Below are 27,893 nucleotides of genomic sequence, written 5' to 3' on the forward strand. Positions count from 1 at the left end.
AAGGATATCATTATGTAATGGAGAGGCAAACTCCATGGTCCTAGCTAAAATCCATGGCTCCTTGGCAACTAAATGAAGATGCCCCAAAAGCTAAAACAAATACTGTCTGCAAAGAGGAACTTGCAATTCCATGTGTAGCTTTGGGCAGACAGAAAACATTAGAAAAACATTTTAGTTAAGCCATGAACAACGTGGCATAAAAATGAAAGCAAATGAAAAGACTTGCTTAAAAACACAGTCATTCTCTCCCTGTGTACTCAGTTTCCTTTCTCCCTCTCTAACATAGCCCGAGCTGGAGACTAAACTGGCAGGTTAAAGTACATCTCTTTGGAGCCACAAACTGTGGAAACAAATCATGGCTTCTTGCTGAGCCTTCTGGTCACTATAGTAGGTTGAATAGCAGTCCTAAAAAGGTATGTCCAAGTACTAACCCCTGCTATCTATGAATGTTATTTTATTTGGAAATAGTTCATTTTCAGATGTGATTAAGTTTAAGATTTTGAGATCAAATTGGATTTAATTTGGGCTCTAAATCCAATAATTTGTGTCTTTATATGAGAAAGGAGAGGGAGATTTGAGACATACAAACACAGAAGACACCCAAAGAGAAAGACCACATGAAGACTCAGGAAGAGAAGTGATACATTTACAAGCCAAGGGACACCAAGGATGATCTGCAGCCACCAGAAGCTGGAATTGAGGCATGGAACAGATTTTATCCCCCGAGACTTCATAAGGAACCAATCTTGCTGACATCTTGGTTCTGGCCTCTAGATCTGTGGGAAAATACATTTCTGTTATTTTAAGCCATCAAGTTGTGGTAATTTGTTAGAGCAGTCCTAGAAAACTAGTCACTATTTGCTGCCCATAATAAGGGCCTGTTCTCTGATGAGAATGACTGAAACCAAGTTGCTGATTGAACCTGCACTAACCAGATTGCACTAATTACTGCCTGCTTAAATCTATCATCATTCCAGATGTTGCAATACATTCATCATCATAGACTGGAACTCTATGTGTACTATTTCCAGGTTATAGGACTGATGCTCCAGTTTCATCAGCTGACTTTGTCCATACCACTATGGCCCTTAACATTAATATGAATAATATTTGACTTTCTAGATCATTTGAAGTCTGAAAGTGGTATGAATTTTATTGCAAAAACCACTCAACAATGGGCTGAGTGTCCTTTAATGGAACTTCCACAGTACCTAAGATACATAAACATCTGGTATTGCTGAATACTGGAATAGTCTCCTCAAATATTACTCAAAAATATTTCTGATTCTATATCCATTACCTCTTTCTGGTCTTAACAATACATTTTGGTTATATAAATGCAGCTGTCCCCAGAAAGAGTTCATCTCCTCTTATTCTTAGCAGTGATCAGAGGGTAATGAAAGAAGTAATAAGTTGAGTACATTGTTTGCCAAGTCCTCTACAGAGACATATATAAGGTACATAATAGGTCTCTATTAGTTTTATGAAAGTTCCTTTGTCTCTTTTCTCCTGGTTCTTCTGGATGAAAGCTCTGAATGTAAAGAGGGTATGTTTAGAATAAACGTTATAGGATAGCTCCTAGAAACACCAGTTTTTCAGAGGCAGCGGAAACAATTATCCCACCACTTTTACAGGGAATAGATTAAGTCCTTGAAAGTATAGGGGGAAGAATAACTTTTTTAAAGCTATCCCTAGAGCCCTCTTCCTCATGAAGTAAAATACACTCTGGATTTTTTTTCCTACTCTCATTCCTGCAGTCCTCTGTGGTGGGCAGAATTATAAGTTGGCTTCTATCTACTCCATGACCTCCCCTACTGTTGTGATCATTGACTTCCTTTCTCCTTGAGTGGAATGGGTTTTGAGACCAGCTTCTAAATAGTAGTATGAGATGTGATGAGATGTCTCTTCCTTGATTAGGTTACATTATATGGCAGTGATAATGGGCTTTGACTCCTGTGATTATGTTAATAGATATATTACAACTATGCTTTGCTAGCATGATCAGAAAAAAATCCCTTTGTTGGCTTAAAGAAGTAAACTGCTAAGTGAGATGGCCCATAGAGAGAGCCATATGGCAAGGAACTGCTCCTAGCCAATAGTCATAAAAAAAAAAAAAGACTTCAGTTGTACAGCCACAGTAAATAAACTCTACCAGCGACAAAAATGGGCTTGAAAGTAGATCTTTCTCCATTGAAGCCTGTGATGTGATGTGAACACAGACCTAGACAGCACCTAAATTACAGCTTACCAAGACCCTGAATCAGAAGGCCCGGATAAGCTGTGCCCACACTGCTCACATACAGAAACCATGATATAATAAGTGTGTGCTGTGTTGAGATGCTAAGTTTTTGGTGATTTGTTATGCTACAATAGAAAACTAACATAAAATGTCTTAATTCTTCTATTGGATATCATCACCTCCCATGGCAAATACCACCTGATTGTTGGAATGGACAAAGGACAGGTTGGTCTAACTTCTCTTAGGAAATACCTCAAGAACAAAGGGTAGGTTCAATTACTCAGACTGAATACAGACTTTAAAGACTTACCAGTACAAAAGGAAATGCACCAATGGAGCAATGGAGGCAACTGTGACCTCTGCTAATGCAGGTCCCATTTGGAGGACCTCAACAATTCTAAATCACAATTACTTTCCAGGGGTACAATGTGCATCCTTGGGACTGTTTCTTGTGTATAATCCAGGCATTAACTTGCCTCCCTCCCCAAAACAATGATGTGCACTTTAATGGTGGTCATAACAGACCTGTAATTGCTTAAGGGGACACCACCTGTAGATCACGTAGCACTCAGACCTTGAGAGGTTCTCTCCTAAATTGGATATCTCTTGGACACTTAGAAAAATTTCTCGGGGAGGGAGTATTAATGTTATCATATACACAGTGCAGGTAAATGTCTCTATAGTGGGAATTATACAATTAGAAAAGGTGTTATGAAATGAGTTTATAACTCATTAGCTAAAGAGATCAGTGATGCCATCTCAGACTCAGCTCACTAACTAGGACAGATGTGGATGACAGAATTACCTTAATTGTCCCCTTTGTAAAATAAGGTAAGTCTATATATTTATTAATATATCATGTTGTAGCTTAATGAATACCTTAGCTGAGAGGAAAGGTCAATATAAAAATGCCAATTAGATAAAAAAAAAAAAAGACACTTAGTATTTTAAGTTAGACACTGGTAGTTTACAGAATTTTTTGACTATTTCAGTCTGGGACTGTTAAAGGCATGGTTGAAACAAATGACAAAGATTGGTCCCATCATGCACCTTGAAGTTCCATTGGTGTAGACTTAATTAAATGGCTGAATTAAAACAACTGAATTGATTTGGTCCCAGTCTCTGATCATCAGGTTATTTAGAGTGCCTAGTAAAGAGGTTTAGCCATGAAAAAAAAATCCAGTCCCAGGATGGTACAGAAACAAGGAGTGGATATTGTTAGGAGACACTTCTCAACAGATCTCTAGCATTTCTGTATATCTAGAAAACAGAAGCATGCAAAGATGCTCATGTGGTAAACAATCTTGAAATACAGAGAGTTCATCTCCTTTCAGAGCAAACAGTCATGCTTATTGCTCATTATAAATTATTTGGATTTTCTGAGCTCAAGGCTTCTGTCCTATAATGTAACCTAGATGCAGGCATATATCAGGGTAGCTCTGTGTGGCTGAATAGGACTTGAAGTGCAGGAGGAATCAATGCAAATATTATGTTCACATTCCATGCTGTAATGTGAGAAACAGTCCTTTGCTCTTACCTAGAAGTCCTGCATGTACCTTCTGAGAACATACTTAAAAAACTGTGGCAGGCTAGCCATTTAGCTTATAAATAGGGTAAAATCTTAAATCTTTTATTGTTATTTAAAGATTTTAAAATACCTTATTTGTTGTGAAATTTGAGAATGCTTATAGCCAGGGAAGAATTTTTATATCCAATTTTTAAAATCAGTTAACTTTACTAAAGAAATAGAAACAATGACATTGTTTGCATTTGTATTATATCAGAAATAAAATCATATTCTTTTAGCTATGTACTTAATCACTGTTGTTTGAGATTTTTTTCCTCAGTGATAGAGTTTAATTATGTTTTCCAACAACTAACAACTGTCCATTTATTTCTCCATTTTCTCATAAAAAATATTTTAAAATATTATCTGATCAAGAGCCAAAAATAAAAATAGTTTACAGTATATAAATTGAATAATAAAATATTTCTTGAGCTACCATACTTTAGGAAGTGATTAGGATTAACCATTTTGAGAATAGGTAAAGACCTATGCTTGTAGTTTTTACACCATAAAATTCATACCATTTTGCAAATTAACATTTTCCTTATAATATGATCTCTCAGTACATTCACATCTACATCATCCATTTTATCATGGTCTGGTGTATAGATATATTGTAATGCATTTAATAATTCTCTTATGATGAATAATTTGGTGATCTCTCATACTTATTTTTGTGTTAATATAAACAATACTGAAATGAACATCTTCATTCCTTAGATTCTCTAGAATACATTCCTGAAATTGGAATTGCAGGATTACATATAATTTAATTAATTTTCCTCTCTAATGTTTTAAAAATTTAAGTTAATTTATCTTACATCTAAATACCCTTCCTTAATATACAAAAAGTTGAAAAACTATAACTAATGTATGCCTCTGTCATGAAGAAATAAACTGAGCTATGAAAATTCACCAAAACTTATAAAAATGCACCAAAAGCTGAACTCAAGTAAATGAAGCTTATCTTTAGAATTAGAAACAATGAATTAATTTTAATGAAATAAGTATGATAGATATACAATAATCATGAGGGAGATGATATACCTTATTATGATGTTAATTCTTTCCAAAAATTCATCTATAAATCCAATGAAGCCTTAACCAAGAGAAACTATCAGCCAAATAAAAGCAAAGTTGGCTTCTTCACAAAATCTCATTTTATGAAGTGTATAAAATACAGTTAAGGAGGTAATATGGAAACAGAATTATTATCCTCACAATCTTATTATAAACAACAGAGAAAGTATTAATGATTAACAACTGCAGTTGACAGTTGAAGTAGAGCAAAACTTTATCCCCTAAACTTAGAGAGTAAATGAACCACTTTTTACTGAAGATCTGCAATGAGTCATACCCTTTGTTGGTAGCTTTATAAATATTACATTGAACCAGTAATTAGTTCAAATGAACATACTGAGATAACCATACAAAATGTTTTATTTACTCTCTATTGCTATATTTCAACGGGTCAAAAAGAAAAAAAAGAATTACTATTGGTTCTTTAAAACACCTTTTTTTCCCCTGAAATCTCGATCTTGCACCAATTCCTGTTCAGACACCAAATGCTGACTCAGTGTCTATTATATCTCACTACTTATATTTGTGAATACTAACTTAATGCTTTGACAACTGGCTGTTTATTTCTCTGAACCAGTTACAGTTGACCTTTGAACAACACAGGTTTGAACTGTTCAGGTCCAGTTATACTCAGATTTTTTTTTGTAAATACAGTGCATTACTGTAAATGTATTTCTCTTCCTGATAATATTCTTAATAACATTTTCTTTTTTCTGGCTTGTTTTATTGTAAGAATACAGTATGTAATATATATATATGTAACATGTAAATATGTATTAATTGACTTTGTTATCAGTAAGGCTTCTAGACAACTGTAGGCTATTGGTTGTTAAGTTTTGGTATTTAATACTTAAGTTTAAAATTAAGTTAAGTTTAAGTATTTGGTTGTTAAGTTAACCAGTGTGTTGCTCAAGGATCAATAGTAATACCATTTAAAAAATTTAATATATGTAGTTATCCTTTAGACAAGATTTGATCTAAATACTATATTCTTATTTAGATATTCTTTACCTAGTTCATGAGACCAATTTATAATTTGATATATTTTTGAGTAAGATAGCATTTATTTAACCCATCAAGAATATTTAAATAGATGAATTTAGTGGACCAATGAAACTTACTTTCTGCCATATGAATAATATTATAGGAACAATCTAAATGTTTTCCAAAATGATGCATTTCAATAGGCACATTGGTAGATAGACTCTTAAGTGTAACCTATGAACATGCTGAATTCCTAATATTAGTAAAATCTTACACTGGCCTGAGGATTAATGAGGTGACTTCTAAATGCTTATTTATTTTAAAATAAATTTATTTATTTATTTTGAGACACAAAGAGAAAGCGTGAGCAGGGGAAGGGCAAAGAGAGAGAGGAAGAAGAGAATTCCAAGCAGGCTCCATGCCATCAGTGCAGAGCCTAACACAGGGCTTGATAGCACAACTGTGAGATGATGACCTGATCCAAAATCAAGAGTCAGATGCATAACTGACTGAGCCACCCAGGTGCCCCAGGTGATTTCTAAAAAAAAAAAAAAATACCAGATGAAGATAGTTTTTGGAAAACTATGATATTTATGTGTATTTTTTAAGACTTATAGCTAATAGGAATATTTATCGACCTATGTGGTTGTATCTCTTCAGGTTTATAAACAAGAGCTGAAATTAAAATGCCTCGTTGGAGCTCAACTTATATAGATTTTCATTTCACATCCGGCATTTATAGAACTTGGTATCTTATTGCCTTCTGTCACCTCTCATTAACTATGTCAGTCTATCTCCACACTATACATCACATATTACAAGGATGTAATGCAGCAGTGGAAAGGAAAAGAGGATCCTATTTGTATTGGCATCATATATCCACTTTGAATTGAGATACTGTCTGATCAAGATCCAAGAAAAACATGAAGAGAAAAATGGACCAGGCCTCCATCAATATTGCCTTTTGAAATGATTCAGAAATGTGGTAATACTTGATATAACTGGATTTCTGTCACATTAAATAACAGATGTTCTGGGAGCTCCTTCACTACAACAATCTTCATCCCCATATCCAAATGCATTCAAAGTTCTATTAGATATAGTTAATGACCTGTTGGCCGAATTTTCCTTCTAATTAAATTATATCATCTAGGTAAATACAAGTAGGAGAAGTTAAATTAAATTAAAGGTAATTTTTTCCCTCCATTATCTTGAACACTGAGATCAAGTCTTTTTTTTTTTCAATTGAAGATTATTCGAGATACAAGGTTATTCCATTTAAAGGAGAAAATGAAGATCAGTGATAGTTTGAGTACATAAACAGCATGAAATTTTGTAACTACAGAAAGTAATTAAAATGCTGTTGGCACTTTTGTGTCATATATAATTGTTTTGTTTGGTCAAAAGCATAAGCTGAAATTAGCTTGTCTAGGCAGTCTGCCCCCAAATTATAATTTGTCTAAAACTTGTTTATTTGATAAAACCTATGTTTTAGATGATTATATTTTTGTTCTGTTTTGTTTTTACTTTTCTATTCAGGAAGGATCATGGCTTCTTTCTGAAGACATTAATAAAAGGAAACTACATTTCAATAATATCAAAATGTTTTGGAAACAAAAATGGATTATTTTATTAGCACTCAACTTAAGTTCTGAAACTACACTTTCCCACCTCATATTACTCTTTGGGAAAAGAGTAGATTAAGATTTATCTTCAATTAAATTTATGATTCAAATAAAAGTTTTTGATATTTTGAAATACTGGCAAAATCCTCATTTGGATCTATTTTAAGGAATGGCTGGAAATGGTGTTCAAAATATAATGTATTAATATCTTGCACAAGCTCTAAAATATGTTAATTGTCCTACCAGAATTTCATTTGCCATAGGAACTATGCCCTTTTTATTTAAGTAACTACCTGACAATAACAGAATGGGCATGAAGAACAGAGTCTGTAGAAATGCTTTATCAAAATTAAAGTACTCAACTTTTTCAACTATCTTTAGAAAACAAAAGTTAAGTAGAATATTTATATCTAGAATACTTGAAATGTAAGAAATAAAATTTCTTCACAAATTGAATAACTGTTTCTTAACTCTCCAGACAAATTTTCCACCTTTTTTATAAGATAAAAGGAATATTTTGTTTTAGTTTTAAACACAGTACAATAATCCGTCTATGTATTCTTGGCATTTTTATACTAGTTGAGTAGTAGAATTTCTCATTTGTTTTGCAGTTGTTTTTAAAAGGTACTACCTTTATTTAGAAATAAATGGAAAAATCTTTGGATATTTATTAAGTAACAAGAAGATAGTGATTATAAAAAAAACTGATATTGAGAATTGAGTTGTTCCCTCTTTCTTATATTTCAGTATCTTTTCCAAGATGCAGTATTTAAATTACATAATTTTAAAAGTCTGAATACAAATATTCAGTGAACATTGACATTGAAGTCATTTTTAAATCATTATTTATCAGTTGAAAGTTTTTCTGATTTACATTTAGAATTTTATTTTAATACTGAAGTTACATGATTTGGAATCAAGAAAAAGTTAACTGTTTTTTAAAGTTTATTTAGAAAGAGACGGAGAGAGCGCAAGTGGGGTAGGGCCATGGAGAGAGGGGGACAGAGAGAGGATCCCAAGCAAGCTCCTCGTGCTCAGTGCACAGAACCCAACAAAGGGCTTGAACTCACAAAACCACGAGATTATGACCTGAGCCGAAGTCTGGCACTTAACCAATTGAGCCATCCAGGCATCCTCTGGCAAAGTTAACTTTAAGATAATTTTAGATGATAAGAAAATTGCCCTCTGTAAATGCGTATGATGTGTAACTCTGTGACCCAGTTTGGCATGTGTTTATGCATCTTAACTTTTTATACATACATATACAAAAAGACTACACAGCCAATTCTGAAAAATGGTTGTGAAAATACTAAATTATTGATTAAAATATATCCTGAGTTTTGGAGATGTTGACAGAAATGTCTAATCACTTGTGCATAATTAGAACTAGAGTGGCTACCTGTATGTGTTTCTAGGGCAAAAAATTTTTTCGCTTAAATTAAAAAAAATTCATGTGGATATTGAAAGATAAGAAAAATGACACATTTTTCTTCAAAAAGTGGGGCTATCAGGGACACCATTTCAAAAAAAGAATGTGCAATTAACAAAACAGATAAAAGTAAACTGAATATGAGACATCATGTCATATTAAAAGAACAAAGAAAACTATAAGAACTCCTAAAGAATATAAAAAGATACATTAATATCATGGCAGAGTTTAGAGAGTATATTTATTTTTACAACTATCTTCTACAGTGTGCACATAAACTATATTTATAAAGCACCAAGTTAAATGTTTATATATAACATATTTTCTTTTTTCCAGCTTCATTGAGGCATTACTGACATATAACATTATGTGAATTTAAGGTACAACACGATGATTTGCTACACATATATATTGTGAAATGATAACCACCATAACATTACTTAATACGTCCATCACCTCACATAATTACCTTTTTGTGTCTGTATGTGATAAGAACATTTAGATCTATCCTCCTGGCATCTTTCAAGTATATAATTGTTAACTATCGTCACTACGCTGTGCATGAATTCTTCAGAACTTACTCATCTTCTGACTGAAAGCTTATACCCTTTGATCAAAATCTCACCATTTCCCCCATTTTCCAGATGCTGGAACCCCCATTCTATTCTCTGTTTTTATGAATTCAGCTTTTTAAGATTGCACATAGAAGTGAGATTATACAGTATTTGTGTTTCTCTGTCTGATTTTATCTCATATAGTAGAATGCTCTCAAGGTCCATCCAGATGGCAAGATTTCCTTCTTTCATTAGGCTGAATAATATTCCATTATAAATGCATTTTATCTTAGCTGTTGTGAATGATACTGCAATGAATATGGGTGTGCACACATTGCTTTAGGACCTTGATTTCACCTCCTTTGAATATATACCCAGAAGTGGGATTGCTGTATCATATAGTAATTTTATTTTATTTTTTACTTGTGTTTTAATTTGAATCCAAGGTAGCTAACATGTAGTGTAATAATGATTTCAGGAATAAAAATTAGTGATTCATCACTTACATATAACACCCAATGCTCATCCCAACAAGTGCCCTCCTAACGCCCATCGTCCATTCAGTCCCTCTCCCCACCAAACACCCCACCAGCAACCCTCAGTTTGTTCTCTGTGTTTAAGAGTCTCTTATGGTTTGTGTCCCTCTTGTTTTAATCTTATTTTTTCTTTCCTTCCCTTATGTTCATCTGTTTTGTTTCTTAAATTCCACATATGGGTGAAATCATATATTTGTCTTTCTCTGACTTATTTCACTTAGCATAACACCCACTAGTTCCATCCATATTGTTGCAAATGGCAAGATTTGATTCTTTTTGATCAAGTAATTCCATTGAATATATATACCACATCTTTTTTATCCATTCATCAGTCAATGGACATTTGGCCTCTTTCCATACTATGGCTATTGTCGATGCAGCTGCTATGAATATTGGGGTGCATACGTCCCTTTGAACCAGCATTCCTGTATCCTTTGGGTAAATACATAGTAGTCAATTGGTGGGTCATAGGGCGGTTCTATTTTTAAGTTTTTGAGGAGCCTCCACACTGTTTTCAAAAGTGGCTGCACCAGTTTGTATTCCCACCAGTAGTGTGAAAGGGTTCATCTTTCTCTGCATCCTTGCCAACATCTGCTGTTGCCTGAATTGTTAATTTTAGCCATTCAGGCAGGTGTGGGGTAGTATCTCATTGTGGTTTTTATTTGTATTTTCCAGATGATGAGTGATGTTGAGCATCTTTTCATGTGTCTGTTAGCCATCTGGATGTTTTCTTTGAAAAGTGTCTATTCATGTCTTCTGCCCATTTCTTCATTGGATTACTTCGTTTCTTTGGGTGTTGAATTTGATAAGTTCTTTATAGATTTTGGATAATAACCCTTATCCAATATGTCATTTGCAATTATCTTCTCCCATTCTGTCAGTTGTCCTTTAGTTTTGCTGACTGTTTCCTTCTCTGTGCAGAAGCTTTTTATCTTGATGAGGTCCCAATAGTTCATTTTTGCTTTTGTTTACCTTGCCTTTGGAGACATGTCAAGTAAGAAGTTGCTGTGGCCAAGGTCAAAGAGGTTGTTGTCTATTCTCTCCTCTAGGATTTTGATGGCTTCCTGTGTTACATTTAGGTCTTTCACTCATTTTGAGTTTATTTTTGTGTATGGTGTAAGAAAATGGTCCAGGTTCATTTTTCTGCATGTCGCTGTCTGGTTTTCCAAACACCATTTACTGAAGAGACTGTCTTTTTTCCATTGGTTATTCTTTCCTGCTTTGTCAAAGATTAGTTGGCCATACATTTGTGGTTCTATTTCTGGGTTCTCTAATCTGTTCCATTGATCTATGTGTCTGTTTTTGTGCCAATACTATACTGTCTTGATGATTACAGCTTTGTAATACAGCTTGAAGCCCGGAATACTGATGCCTTCAGCTTTGTTTTTTTTATTTTTAATTTTTTGAGGAACCTCCATTATATTTTCCATAGTAGTTGCACCAATTTATGATCCCACCAACAGTGTGTAGGATTCTGTTTTCTCCACATTAGTGATGCCACTTATGACCTCTTGTCTTTTTGATGATAGCCATTTTATCAGATATGAAGTGATATCTCATTGTAGTTTTGAGTTGCATTTCCCTAATGATTAGTGATGTTGAGTGTCTTTTATTGTACCTATTGACAATTGGTAGGTCTTCTTTGGGAAAATATCTATTTGTCCCTAAGACCATGTTCTAGTCAGATTATTTGTCCTTTTGGTATCGAGTTGTATGGGTTTCTTACATTTTGGATATTAATTCTTAACAGTTTGAAAATATCCATAGGATGTCTTTTTGTTTGTTGATTATTTCTTTTACTATGCCAAGTTTTTCAAATTTGATTCATTCCCATATTTATTGTTTTCTTCTGATGCCTGTGTTTTTGGTGTCATAACCCAAATCACTGCCAAGATCAATGCTATGTATCCTTCCAGGAATTTTGCCATTTCAGGCCTTATGTTTTTGAGTCTTTAATCTTTACAAGTTAGTTTTTGTGAGTAGTATAAGATAATGGTCCAGTTTTATTCTTCTGTATATGATTATCCAATTTTCTGAAAATATCTTAGTGAAAAGATTATCCTTTCCCCATTGAATACTCTTCATTCCCTTGCCAAGTATTAGTTGACCATATATGTGGGAGTTTATTTCTGGATTCTAAATTCTGTTCCATTGGTCTATGTGCCTATTTTTATGCCAGTATTACAGTGTTTTGATTAGTACAGTTTTGTCATATGGTATGAAATGAGGAAGTGTGATGCCTCCAGCTTTGTTCTTGTTTTTCAGAACTGCTTTGGCTATTCAGTTCCATACAAGTTTTAAGATTCCATATACACTTTAGGATATAATTTTTTTCTATTTCTGTGAAAAATGTCATTGAAATTTTCATAGAAATTATATTGAATCTGCAGATAACTTTGGGTAGTATGGACATTTAAAAATATAAATTCTTCTAATCCATGAACACAAATAGCTTTCCATTTATTTGTGTCTTCTTAAATTTCTTCATTAAAGTCTTTTACTTTTCAGTACACAGATCTTTCACTTATTTGGTTAAATTTATTCCTAAGTATTTTACTGCTTTCGAGGCTATTGTGATTTGAATTGTTTTTCTTGTTTAGCTATTTCATTGTTAGTATATAGAAACACAACTGATTTATGTATCCTAAAAATTCAATGAATTAATTTAACAGCTTTAATAGTTTTTGGTGAAGTCTTTATGGATTTTCTATATATAAAATCACATCATCTGCAAAGAGACAATGTTATTTCTTCCTTTCTGATTTTGGATGTTATGTTGAGCTATATACTCCTTCTATATCCAATTTGTTGAGAGATTTTATCATGAAAGGATGTTAACTTTTGTCAAGTGCTTTTTCTACACTTATTGAGATGATTATAGGAATTTCATCTTTTATTCTATTAATGTGGTGTATCACATTTATTAATTTGCATATGTTGATCCATCTTTGCATCCTAGGAATAAAACCTACTTGATCATGATGTATGTTCCTTTTATAGTTCTGTTGAATTTCATTTGCTAATATTTTGTTAAGAATTTTAGCTTTTATATTTATCAGGGATATTGGCCCTCAGTTTTTTGTAGTTCCCATATCTGGTTTTAGAATCAGTGAAATGTTGACTCATACAATGAGTATTCTCTCCTATTAAGATTTTGGAAAATTTCCAGAGGTACTGGCATTAATGTTTCTTTGAAGATTTTGTAGAATTCACCAGTGAAGCGATCTTCATTGCTGGGGTTTTGTTTGTTGGAAAGTTTTTGATTACTGATGCAATCTCCTTACCGGTTATTGGTCTGTTTGGATTTTTTATTTCCTCAGGATTCAGTATTGTTAAGTTTTATGTTTCTAGGAATTTGCCTGTTTCTTCTAGGTTATTCAACTTGTTGGCATATTAATTGTTCATAGTAGTCCCTTCAATTCTTTATATTTCTGCCATATCATTTTTATGCCTCCTTTTTCATTTCTGATTTTATTTACTTAAGCCCTAGCTCCCGTTTTCTTAGTCTAGATAAAAATGTGTTAATTTTGTTTCCTTTCACAAACAAGGTCTTAGTTTTCTTACTGTTTTCAATTGTTTCCTGTTTTCTATTTTATTTACTTTTGATCTCATATTTGTTGTGTCCTTCCATTTGCTGACTTTGTTTTGTTTAATCTTTTTCTATTTCCTTGATGTGTAAAGTTAGGTAATTATCTTGATCTTTTTTTCTAATCCAGAGGTATTCAAAAAGATAGAGTTTGAACTCTCAACAAAGAGGAAGTCACATTATCTGAGATGCTAAGATTCCCATATACCATTAACACATAATAATATCCAAATTAGCATCTATCAAAAATCACATCATTTCAAAAATACTACTATGTAGAGAACATTGATTCTGAGGCACAGACCCGGGAGATGGCAGCCAGGAGGACAGTGGGCTCACCTTGTCCTGCTGATCGCTTAGATACCACCCACATCTGCCAGAAAACCACCAGGTGACTAGCAGAATGTACTCTGCAGAGTAAAGCATAGACAAGAGGCCCATAGAAGAGGGAAGGAAGGACAGAAAGGCAGTGCATGCTACATGGACTGGAAGGGGGGCTGGGGCGTTGGAGGGGCAGCCTGCCTGGCAAGGCAGAGGCCCAGAAGTCTGGATTGCAAAAGTGGAGGGGCTGGTCTCTGTGAGTTCTGACAGCCAGCAGGACTTAACATCTGGAATGTTAAAAGTCAACAGTGCTGCTCTCAGAGAGCAGGGAGGGCAAGAGGACACCGGGAGGGAGAGATGTTGAGCCCCAGAAGACAGAGCTCAGCTCAGCTCGGTTGGGGAACAAAGGCACTGGCAAGTGCCATCTCCTTCTCCCATCCCCCAGTAGAAATTCCAAAGGGAACCAGTTCCCATCACCGAACTTGCTTGCACCACTCAAATGCCCAATGCTGTGCTTCTGTGGATCCATCCCTCCAATGGGCCTTCCTACCTCCCTGTGCTGGAGTGCCCCTCCTGCAGGGGACCACTGATAGCAAAGCCTGCCCCTCCTGCTCCTGTCCACCTTGTGGATCCATCCCAGCTAATACACCAGATCCCATCAAAACAGCACCACAAGCTTGGCAGTATGCAAGTAGCCCAGACAGGGGCCACACCGCTCCACAGTGAGTCCTGCCCTTGGGAGAGGGGAAGATAAGGTACACACCAGTCTGACTGTGGCCCAGCGGTGGGCTGGGGGCTGGCTTTGGGACTGCAGCCCTGCCCACCAACACAAGTTACTCCTGACAGCACAGGGGAAGTGCTCTACAGTTTGGAGTCACTACAGGGACTATCCAAAATGACGAATCGGGAGAATTCTCCTCAAAAGAAACTCTAGGAAGTAGCGACAGCTAACAAACTGATCAAAAACTATTTAAGCAATATAACGGAACAAGAATTTAGAATGATAGTCATAAAATTAATCGTTGGGCTTGAAAAAAGCATAGAGGAGGGCAGAGAATCCATTTCTACAGAGATCAAGGGACTAAGAAATAGTCATGAGGAGCTAAAAAATGCTATAAATGAGATGCAAAATAAAATGGAGGCGGCCATAGCAGAGACTGAAGAGGCAGAATAGAGAACAGTTGAATTAGAAGATAAAATTATGGAAAAAGAGGAAGCTGAGAAAAAGAGAGATAAAAAAAATCCAGAAGTATGGGGGGAGAATTAGAGAACTAAGTGATTCAATCAAATGGAACAATATCCGTATCATAGGAATTCCAGAAGAAGAAGAGAGAGAGAAAGGGACTGAAGGTGTACTTGAAAAAAATCATAGCTGAGAACTTCCCTGATCTGGGGAAGGAAAAAGGCATTGAAATCCAAGAGGCACAGAGCGCTCCCTTCAGACGTAACTTGAAACAATCTGCATGACATATCATAGTGAAACTGGCAAAATACAAGGATAAAGAGAAAATTCTGAAACCAGCTAGGGATAAACAGGCTCTAACTTACAAAGGTAGACCCGTGAGAATAGTGGCAGACCTAACTACTGAAACTTGGCAGGCCAGAAAGGAATGGCAGGAAATCTTCAATGTGACGAACAGAAAAAATATGCAGCCAAGACTCCTTTATCCAACAAGTCTGTCATTCAGAATAGGAGAGACAAAGGTTTTCCCTAACAAACAAAAACTGAAGGAATTCATCACCACTAAACCAGCCCTACAAGAGATTATAAGGGGGATTCTGTGAGTGAAATGTGCAAGGACCACAAAGTACCAGAGACATCACTACAAACATGAAACCTACAGACATACAATGACTCTAAACCCATATCTTTCAATAATAACACTAATGTAAATGTGACTAAATGCTCCAATGAAAAGACATAGGGTATCAGAATGGATAAAAAAACAAGACCCATTTATTTGCTGTCTACAAAAGACTCATTTTAGACCTGAGGACACCTTCAGATTGAACGTGAAGGGATGGAGAACTATCTATCATGCTAGTGGAAGTCAAAAGAAAGCTAGAGTAGCCATACTTATATCAGACAAACTAGACTTTAAATTAAAGCCTGTAACAAGAGGTAAAGAAAGGCATTATATAATAATTACAGGGTCTATCCATCAAGAAGAGCTAATAATTATAAATATATATGTGCCAAATATGGGGGCCCCCAAATATATAAAACAAATAATCACAAACATAAGCAACCTTATTGACAAGAATGTGGTAATTGCAGGGGACTTTAATACCCCACTTACAGAATGGATAGATCATCTAGACACAGGATCAATAAAGAAACAAGAGCCCTGAATGATACATTGGACCATATGGACTTGACAGATATATTTAGAACTTTGCATCCCAAAGCAACAGAAGATACTTTCTTCTTGAGTGCACATGGAACATTCTCCAAGATAGATCACACACTGGGTCACAAAACAGCCATTCATAAGTATAAAAGAATTGAAATCATACCATGCACACTTTGAGACCACAATGCTATGAAACTTGAAATCAACCACAGGAAAAAGTCTGGAAAACCTCCAAAAGCATGGAGGTTAAAGAACACTCTACTAAAGAATGAATGGGTCAACCAGGCAAGTAGAGAAGAAATTTAAAAATATATGGAGACAAATGAAAATGAAAATACAACAATCCGAATGCTTTGGGATGCAGTGAAGGCAGTCCTGAGAGGAAAATACATTGCAATCCAGGCCTATCTCAAGAAACAAGAAAGATCCCAAATATAAAATCTAACAGCACACCTAAAGGAACTAGAAGCAAAACAGCAACGACACCCCAAACCCAGCAGCAGAAGAAAAATAATAAAGATCAAAGCAGAAATAAACAATATAGAATCTAAAAAAACTGTAGAGCAGATCAATGAAACCAAGAGTTGCTTTTTGAAAAAATAAACAAAATTGATAAACCTCTAGCCAGGCTTCTCAAAAAGAAAAGGGAGATGACCCAAATAGATTAAATCATGAATTTAATGGATTCTGAAAAACTTAACAGAAGACCATGGGGGAGGGGAAGGAAAAAAAAGTTAGAGAGGGAGAGGGCCAAACCGTAAGAGACTCTTAACTGAGAACAAACTGAAGGTTGATGGGGGTGGGAAGGAGGGGAGGGTGGGTGATGGATATTGAGGAGGGCACCTGTTGGGATGAGCACTGGGTGTTGTATGGAAACCAATTTGACAATAAATTTCATATTAAAAAAAAAGAAACTGAAAAAAATAATTCTGAAGCACAGAAAATTATCTGCCCTTGTGATTCATTTAACAAAGATTTTAATTTAGTATTATGTGACCAATAAAAGATTAAATCACAAACTGAAAATTTGAACCAAAGAAAATTTTGTGTATTCTGTAGTTAGTATGTGTGGTAATACTTTCATTTCTCCTCTTCTCAGTTCTGCTTTCTAAGCTGATGTTCAGATAAAATTTTGGAGAACTTAAACATTATTGTTGAGCAACTTGTAAGACTAATGTCAAAAAATCCATAAAAGTTTTTTGTTGATGGAAATATATCCATTGCATCTATAATTTAAAGGGAAATATGGCATAATATGCTCTGAGTCATGTGAGAAAATTATTTTCCTATAAGGGACAAATCTATGATTTAGTAAGAATTGTTTCCCCATTTTTTGATTATTCTATCCCGCAGTCATATTTCCTTCTAATAAAAGGCTATATAAATGTTTTGTAGTCTATATTAATAGCTAAGATATAATGTTTATATACTCATGAATGATATCATTCTCTGAAGGAGAAATTAATCAATATTGACCCACAATAAAATATTTATAAACTGACATATGTCAAATTTCCTATTTATATACAACAAAGTCTGTAAAATCACCACAACACTTAACACTAAATCCACCCAGGGGCACCTGGGTGGCTCAATCAGTTTAGCGTCCAGCTCTTGAGTTTGCTTCAAGTCATGATCTCACAGTTCGTGAGATCAAGCCCCATGCTGGGCTCTGCACTGACAGTGTGGACTCTGGTTGGGATTCTCTCTCTCTCCCTCTCTCTCTCTGCCTGTTTCTCTCTCTCTCTCTCTCAAAATAAATAAATAAACATTTAAAAATAAATACACCCTAACTAATTATGACCAAGTAATTTGAAACTTCAGAATGAACACACAAGTACAGGTTTTCTGTTTTTATTATCCTAAAGTCCACATGTCTCTCATGACACTATTACTTTGCACATATTGTTTCCTTCTAGCTCTTTTTTTCATATGTGTTTCAATAAATTGTAGATATTGAAAGGTCTTCTAGGAAGTCTTTGTTATCTTCCTATCTCCTCACCTCCTACAGCTTCTCTTTTCCTCTAATATACTAGTACACTAGATGCTCAACTCTATTATTATACTATTTTAAATTCTTTTCTACAAATCAACATAGAGTATTCTTTACAAAGCTTTGTACCCTTAAAAAATCTGCATATATTGCATAATTTAGTGAACTGCATTATAATATTTAATAAATGAATAAAGTAATAAGTCAGAGAACAAAGTATTTAAAAAGTGGAGCAGTAAAAGTGGATTTACAGAAAAATGAAAATAGCAGTTTGCAATTTTATTTTATTTATTTATTATTATTTTTCAATGTTTACTTTTGAGAGAGACAGAGAGCAAGAGCATGAGCGGTGAAGCGGCGGAGAGAGAAGGAGACACAGAGTCCAAATCAGGCTCCAGGTTGTGAGCTGTCAGCACAGAGCCTAATGCAGGGCTGGAACCCATGAACCCTGAGATCCTGACCTGAGCCAAAGCGAGAGGCTTAACCAGCTGAGCCACCCAGGTGCCCCACATCTTTAGATTTTAAAGATGGCATTACAGGCAAGAATTTTTCACTTATATTGGTGCAGCTGAGAAGACTGTTACATCAAAATCACTCTCTCTCTCTCTGTCTCTGTCTTTCACTCCACACAGAAACACTGTTCTGAATGTTCTGAACATGATGATTAACTTAGTTTGATGCTGGTAGAGTTTGAGAAAGCTTTATCACCTTAATTTTAAATGGCACCCTGTTTTCTGAAGTTGTTGTCCAATGATTCATCATTATTATATGGCGTGTTCACTCAATCTCTTTTTGCCTCAGTTTATGTTATAAAAATGTTTCCATTTCTTTCCTTTTTCTGCCACTGTTCTTTCCAGTTAAAAAATTGACCATTCATAAATTCCTTGGCTAATTCATGAATTTCCCCAATGTTTTCACTTTGTTGTTTAAATATTGAAGAAGAACTTAGGTAGCAATTACACCTTCAAGAAGTGGATGTTAAGCCTCTATTAGATTCACATCCAAAGAGTGTAAGTTATGTTAAACTCTATAAAGTTTCTGTTTGTTAAGGAAATTGACACCACACTGCAACTGACACTGCATGACAACTGTGTGACTTCTAACGTTATTAAAAATAAATAAAAGCCATCGAAAGAGAAGCATTTGTGTAAAACACTGATTTTATAGGACAACCTGAAGTTGAACATGTTTTCCATTATTTTTGAGCTCTGATGGCCCTGTTTGCTTCTTTCTTACAAAGCATAAGTATTTCCGTTTGATTATAGTTACTTGCAACTTGTTGTAGTTACTTTAGTAGACTGCAAGCCTCTTGATGGAGGAGAGAAGAGCACTGAAGTATTTGTTTTTCTCATCTTTGCGAGTTACTTACATGGCATGAAGGAGAGAATAGTATCCTTTGCTTTATTCTGAGAGGGAAGTGATTTGCTTGTTCATCCTTTCCAAATCCATCTGATTTGAAGAAAAACTTATGGAAGAATAGAGTTTCCCCATGTGTTGTAAGTGCTTAAAAGCAAGTGTGTTTAAAGCATAAAGTTTTGAAGTAGTCTACTCAGTTTTTAACAGTTATCATCTGGAAATGGGGATGTCTATCCTAACATTTTTTCAACTGTGGTTCTTGAACTACCTCAGTAAATACTTACAGGTATTATTTATATATGGCATGCATGAATCTTCATTTTCAACAGTGTCCTGTGTGATACTCATGCATGCTAAATTGAGAGAATCTAGTATGGCCTCTGAGAAAGTGACTACCTAAAAATAACACAGGTTCTCAAAGATAAAACAATAAGACTGGTTTTGAGAATGAATGTTTCACACTCAGTGCTGCTCAAAAACCTAGTCATGTTGTTGGGAGTAGATCGCTGATTCAATTTCATTGCTGGTAATCAGTCTGTTCAAATTCTCTATTTCTTCCTCCTTTCGTTTTGGTAGGTTATATGTTTGTAGGAACTTATCCATTTCTTCTAGCTTATTCAATTTGTTGGCCTATGATTTCATAATACTCTCTTACACTTGTTATTTCTGTGATGTTGGTTGCTATTTCTCTTCTTTCATTTGTAATTTTATTAGGGTCCTCTCTCTCTTTCTCTCTCCCTCTCTCTCTCTCTCTTTCCACCTTTCTCTCTCTCTCTTTTTCATGAATCTGGCTAAAGGTTGATCACTTTTGGTGATCTTTTCAAAGCACTAGCTTCGGCTTTCATTGGTCTATCATATTGGTTCTTTTTAGTGTCTGTATCATTCATTTCTGCTCCTATCTTTACTATTTCCTTCCTTTTGTTAGTTTGGAGTTTTGATTGTTCTTCTTCTTCTAGCTTCTTTAGGTGTAAGGTTAAGGCGTTTATTTGAGATTTTTCTTGCTTCTTGAGGTAGGCCTGTATCTTTCCTCTTAGAGTGACTTTTCTGCACCCCAAAGATGTTGGAAATCTGTTTTGATTTTCATTTGTTTCCATGTAATTTTTTATCTATTTATTTTCTTGTTTACCCCATTCATTGTTTAGTAACATGTTATTTAACCTTCATGTATTTGTGATGTTTTGAGATTTTTGTTTTTGTTGTGGTTGATTTGTAGTGTCATAGCTTTGAGGTCAGAATGACTTTTATCTTTTTGAATTTGTTGAGACTTGTTTTGTGGTCTAATATGTGATCTATTCTGGAGAATGTTCCATGTGCACTTGAAAAGAATAGGTATTCTGCTGTTTTAGAATGGAATGTTCTGAATATATCTGTTAAATCCATATGGCCCAGTATGTCATTTAAAGCCATTGCTTTCTGGTTGATTTTCTGTTTAGATGATCTGTCTATTGATGTAAATTGGGCGTTAAAATTCCCTATGGTTATTGTATGACAATTGATTAGTTCCTTTATGTTTGTTATTGACTGTTTTATGCATTTGGGTGCTCCCATAAATATTTAAATTATTATATTTTCTTGTTGGATTGTACCTTTTATTCTCACATAGTTCCTTCTTTGTCCCTTGTTACAGTCTTGGTTTTAAAGTCTATTTTGTCAGATATTAGTATTGCTACCCTGGCTTTCTTTTGATACCATTTGCATGATAAATGTTTCTCCATCCCCTCACTTTCAATTGGCAGGTGTCTTTAGGTCTGAAATAAGTCACTTGTGGTATATGGGTCTTGTTTTGATCCACTGTGTCACCTTATGTCTTTTGATTGAAGCACTTATTCCATTACATTCAAAGTAATTATTGATAGATATCCATTTATTGCCATATTATTACTGGTTTTGTGGTTCTTTTTTGGTTTCTCTCTGATCTTTTCTTCTCTTGCTCTCTTTCACGGTTTGTTGACTTTCTTTAGCAATATACTTGGATTCATTTCTCTTTATTCTTTGAGTATCTATTACTGGTTTTTGATTTTTGCTTACTATTTGCATATAACATCTTTTGCGCATAGCAATCTATATTAAGGTGATGGTCACTTAAGTTTGAACTCGTTCCTTACTCCTCTCATCCTCACCTTTTAGGCAGATGGTGTCATACTTTAAATACTTTTATTTTGTGAGTCCCTTCTCTTATTTTTATAGATATACTTATTTTACTGCTTTTATGCTTTCTAGTTTTCTTTCTTTTGTTTGTGGTCTTTTCTTTTTGCTCAGTGTCTCCTTTAATATTTCCTGTAGGGTTAGTTTAGTGGTCCTGAAGTACTTTTGTTTTAGTTTGTCTGAGAAACTCTTTATCTTTCCTTCTATTGCAAATAATATCTTTGCTGGATACAGTATTCTTGGCTAAAGACTTTTCCTTTCAGCAGTTTGACTATATCATGCCATTCCCTCTGGAGTGCAAAATTCCTGCTGAAAAATCCACTCTCAGCCTTATGGGGTTTCCCCTGTATGTAACTGCCTTGTTTTCTCTTGCTCCTTTTAATTTTTTTTCTTTATCACTACTTTTTGCCATTTTAATTACATGTGTCTTGGTGTGGACCTTCTTGAGTTGTTTTTTTGAGGGGAATCTCTGTGCCTCCTGGATCTGGATATCTGTTTCCTTCCCCAGGATAGGAAAGTTTTCAGTTATTATTTCTTCAAGTAAGTTTTCTGCCCCCTTTTCTCTGTCTTCTTCTTCTGGGATCCCTATAATGTGAATGCTGTTACACTTGAGGGAGCCACTGAGTTCCCTAAGAATATTCTCAATTTGCATAATAGCTTTCCCTATCATTTGCTCAGCTTGGTCACTTTCCATTTCTCTGTCTTTTAGGTCATTAATTCATTCCTCTGCTTCCTCTAGCTTGTAATTTATTTCATCAAGTTTATCTTTAATTTCATTTATTTTGTTTTCATCTCTGATTGGTTCTTTTTTGTTTCTTTGTTAAGGGTTCCACTTATTTCCTCTACTCTTTTCTCAAATCCAGAGAGTATCTTTATTGTTATTACTTTAAGTTCTCTATCAGGTATGTTACTTATATTCATTTCCCCTAGGTCTCTTCCTGTGGTTTGGTCCTTTTTTTTTTTTTTTTTTTTTTTCATTTGGGACATATTCCTTTGTGTTCTCCTTTTGTCTAACTCTCTGTGTTTGTTTCTGTGTTTAGGAAAATCAGCTACATCTCTTCTCTTGATGGTAATGGCCTTTTGTCCAATATGACTAGACATATTAACAGGTAAATTCTACTAAACATTTAAACAGGAGTAAATACCAATAATTCTCAAACTATTCCAAAATATAGAGGAGGAAAGAAAACTTCCAAATTCATTCTATAAGACTAGTATCATCCTGATACCAAAACCGGATAAAGACACCACATAAAAAGAGAACTACAAGCCAATATCTCTGATGAACACAATGCAAAAATCCTCAACAAAGTACTAGCAAACTGAATCCCACAATACATTAAAAAAAACATACACCATAATCAAGTGGGATTTATTCCTGGGGTGTAAGCATGGTCAATATCCACAAATATGTCAACATGATACATCATATCAACAAGAGAAAAGATAAAAGCCATATGATCATTTCTTTTTTCTTTTAATGTTTATTTATTTTTGAGAGAGAGAAAGAGGGAGAGAGAGACAGAGCATGAGTGGGGGAGGGGCAGAGAGAGAGGGAGACAGAATTTGAAGCAGGCTCCAGGCTCTGAGCTGTCAGCACTGCTGAAACTCACAAGCCATGAGATAACCTACTGAGCCACCCAGGCACCCCTGATCATTTCAACAGATATATAAAAAGCATTTGAAAAACTTCAAAATCCATTCGTGATAAAAACTCTCAACAAGGTAGGTCAAGAAGGAGTATATATTGACAATGAAAGCCTTGTATGGAAAACCAAGAGTGAACATTATACTTAGTGCTGGGAAACTGGGAGCTTTTCCTTTTAAGGTCGGGAACAAGAGAAAGATGTTGACTCTGACCATTTTTATTCAACATACATCTGGAATTCCTAGCTATAGCAACTAGAAAACATAAATAAATAAAATGCATACAAATTAGTAAGAATGAATTAAAACTATTTGCAGATGACATGATATTCTATGTAGAAAACCCTGAAGACTCCACCAAAACACTCCTAGAACTGATAAATGAATTCAGTAAAGTCATAGAATACAAAATAAGGTACAGAAAACGGTTGCATTTCTATACATGTGAATACTTCTATACATGTTATACTCCTATAACAATGAAGCAGCAGAAAATAGAATGAATAAAACAAACACATTTATATTTCCACCAAAAGCAATAAAGTATCTAGGAATAAACTTAACCAAGGAGGTAAAAGACCTGTGCATTAAAACTATCAAAAATTGATGAAAGAAATTCAAGATGACACCAAGAAATGGAAAGACATTCCATGCTTATAGACTGGAAGAAAAATGTTAAAATGTCTGCACTACCAAAAGCAATCTCCAGATTTAATGCAATCCTTATAAAAACAGTAACAGCATTTTCAAAGATTTAGAATAAACAATCCTGAAATCTGTATGGAACCACAAAAGACCCCGGATAGCTAAAACAATCTTGAAAAAGAAAAATGAAACTAGGGTATCACAATTCCAGATTTCAAGTTACATTACAAAGGTATAGTAACCAAAAAATATGGTATTGGCACAAAAATAGACACATGGATCAAGAGAAAACCCAAAAATAAACCCACAATTATATGGCCAATTAATCTTCTATAAAGCAGGAAAGAATGTCCAATGGGAAAAAGACTGCCTCCTCAACAAATGGTGTTGGAAACACTGGATAGCATCATGCAAAATAATGAAACTGGACCACTTTCTTACATGATATACAAAAATAAATTCAAAAAGATTAAAGACCTAAATGTGAGACTGGAACCATAAAAATCCTAGAAGAGAGCAAAGGCAGTATGAAATTTCTCTGACATTGACCAATAGGAACACTTTTTAGATGTATCTCCTGAGGCAAGATAAATAAAAGTAAAAATAAGCTACTGGGATGACATTAAAATAAAATTCTTTTGTACACTGAAGGAAACAATCAACAAAACTAAAATGCAACCAGTTGAATTGGAGAATATAGTTGCAAATGACATCTCTGATAAAGGGTTAGTATCCAAAATATGTAGAGAACTGATATAACTCAACACTCAAAAATCAAATAACCCAACTAAAAAATGGGCAAAAGACATGAACAGATATTTCTCTAAAAGATATACAGATGGCCAACAGACACATGAAAAGATGCTCATCATCTCTGATCATCATGGAAATGCAAATCAGAACTACAGTGAGATACCACCTCACATCTGTCAGAATGACTAAAATCAAAAACACAAGAAACAAGTGTTGGTGAGGGTGTGGGAGAAAAGGAACCTTTATGCACTATTGGTGGAAATGCAAACTGGTGCAGCCACTGTGGAAAACAATATGGGGTTAAAAATTAACTCCTCAAAAAGTCCAAAGTAGAACTACCCTAGGATCCAGTAATCACACTATTGGGTATTTACCCCTAAAATACAAAAACACTTATTCAAAAGGATGCACTCCTATGTTTATTGCAGTATTATATAACCAAATTATGGAAGTAGCCCAAGTGTCTATCAATAGATGAATAGATAAAGAAGATGAGTTATATATGCAATGGAATATTATTCAGTCATAAAAAACAATAAAATGTTGCCATTTGCAACAACGTGGATAGAGTTATTGAGTATAATGCTAAGTGAAATAAGTCAGTCAGAGAAAGACAAATACCGTACGATTTCTCTCATATATAGAACAAAACAAATGAACAAAGAAAAGAAAAATAAAGTGACAAATGAAGAAACAGATTCCTGACTAAACATGATTACTGGATGATTACTGGAGAGGAAGTGGGTAGGGGGATGGATGAAAAGGGTGATGGGGTTTAAACAGCACGTTTGTCATGATGAGCACTGGGTGATGTATGGAATTGTTGAGTCACTATATTGTACACCTGCAACTAACATAACACTGTATTTTAATGATAACTGGAATTTAAAAAAAAGTTAAAAGCCTTGCCATGTACGGCTATCACTAGTCTACCAACTCCAGTGAGTTTGTGCAAAACTGCCCATACAGGTACCATAGACTTTTCCTAGCTACAATGTATATTGGACTCATGACAATAAGGCTAAATGGTACACTTTACCTTCAAAGCAGAGAGGTGTTTTCAAACACTCAGTATCTCAGCTCATGAAACATGTAGGACTTAGCCTTTGAAAAGCCTGTGCATAGAAATGAGAAAGGTGGGCCTTAATGTCGGGAACTTGGAAACCATATTCTTGAACTCTCGTTTGAAGTTTTTAAAATAAAGTGAATTATTAGGTGGCTTTACTGAATGCTCAAGGGTTGAAGTAATTTCAATCTATGCTTGATGTAAAGTTCAAGTATAAAACTGATTCAATTTTTTTCTTCTCTACATTTCTTGACCAAAAGATTTAAAAACATGTATATAGGATAGTGAATTTACAGAGTAATATTGTCGTTTCAATTTTATTGCTTATCCCTCCAGAAAGCACTATAAATTACTCCAGAGAATGGAATAAACTTTGATTTAGACATATGTGGCAAAAGAGAAAGAGAAAGAATGCAAAACTGTAATAGTGACAAAATATTTTCAAATATCATAATCTCCTTTATTTTGATACTACCATTTACAAAGTAAGCAGATATTTTATATATCAGAAATCATTATATTTCAAGTAATAGAAAAACGAGCTAATTCAGACTTTTAAAATAAAGGGAATTTTTAAGTCACTTCACTGTACAATGTGTGGGTTATTCTAGTTTCAATAGAGGCTGATATCTTGGGTTCCAGCAATATAAACAGGACATGCATCACTCTCAGCTATTTTTCCTTAATCTTGCACCCATTTTGTGAGGCACTCTGCCTTTGCATTTGCAAATAGGGTGTTAGCCTCTTTTACTACATGCTCCCGTGTTCATAGGCAGCAAGAAAGAGAAATTCTGCTTTCTTAACAGCCAAATAAAAGCCATATAATTGATACCCATAAGTTCTGTTTGCCCTGACTATTTCATATTTACTAACCTGGAAAAATTATCTTGTCCAAAAAGGTAGGTCATGTTGACTGGATTTAGCCAATCTTTGGGCACCCACTAGAAACAGAGGTGGAATAATCTATCCCTCATAAACATTGTAGGTGGGAAATTCCGGGTACTCTTAGAAAGATGATTAAATGATAAAATGCCAACTAGTGGATGTCCAATATATTATTGAAAATGGATACTTTTTAAGAAAAATTGTTTAATAATTTTTTGAGTTTTTTTTTGAAGAGCCAGAACTTTCTTTCTTACCTCAAATTGGGCTATAGAAAATTTTCTGACTGTTAAATTGTCTTTCATGGTTAGAGACCTAGCTTTTCATTATTTAGTGAGCTAGGTGAGTATAACTACTCATCCAAAGTTCATATTTAGATTATCTTTTATTTAGAAATAATGTCAACTGCAGGAAACCAACTACATTGGCTTAAAAAATATGCTATCTCCCACCCCCACCCCCCACTCCATGTAATGTACAGTCAGAAGGTAAGCAGTTAAGAAGGTGGTCAGGTTTTCAGTGGCATAAGAGACAGGATATCTGTGATTCTCTATGCCCTTGGTTGCCACTAAGTGCAATAACTTTATACCTCCAGAGACCTTGCCAGCAACTGGAGCAGAAAGAGGAGGTAAGCAGAATGGGCTTTGGCATCAGAAATTATCATACCTCCTTGGCCACTCTAGCTTTAAGGGACTCATAGAACATGAGGACTTTTGTTTTTCTACAAGGGTAAAACTGAGCAAGAGAGAAAGAACAGGAAGAAGGTGCTAAGTGAGTCAACCTATATTGTCTTCTCCAGATAATATTCTCTATTTTTTTATTGCATTAACCTATTTAGTAACAAAGAAGAGGCCAATCCTAAAAACATTAAAAGACTGAGCTATATTAAGCCTAAGTCTAATGTAAAAAATCTAGTGATAAAACAGATCCACTTAAGGGCTTTTAAGTTTCTTGCTTTAGGCTAGACTAAGATTTATTTCACAAGGAAATTAGAGGTCAGAGGGGGTGCTCAGTACTTACCATTGCTGGTAACTATATACAGGTACAGTCTTCAAAAATGAACTGTATACATTACTCAATTATAAATATAAATGGTCCCATGGTGTAGGAAAACTTGGTTGACTGTCATAC

At 34.7% G+C, this 27,893-nt stretch overlaps 1 long non-coding RNA gene across 1 annotated transcript; it reads right to left on the reverse strand.

The window, feature by feature from the left end:
- Nucleotides 1–649: 649 nt before the first annotated feature.
- On the reverse strand, nt 650–27,893 carry LOC122201181. Its single transcript, XR_006194111.1, has 3 exons — nt 27,783–27,893; nt 25,854–25,929; nt 650–776 (listed from the first exon to the last, which is right to left on the reverse strand). It is a non-coding gene; the product is annotated as an uncharacterized LOC122201181 (long non-coding RNA).

This window comes from Panthera leo, chromosome A1 (genome assembly GCF_018350215.1).
Source record: "Panthera leo isolate Ple1 chromosome A1, P.leo_Ple1_pat1.1, whole genome shotgun sequence".
Classification (NCBI taxonomy): domain Eukaryota; kingdom Metazoa; phylum Chordata; class Mammalia; order Carnivora; family Felidae; genus Panthera; species Panthera leo.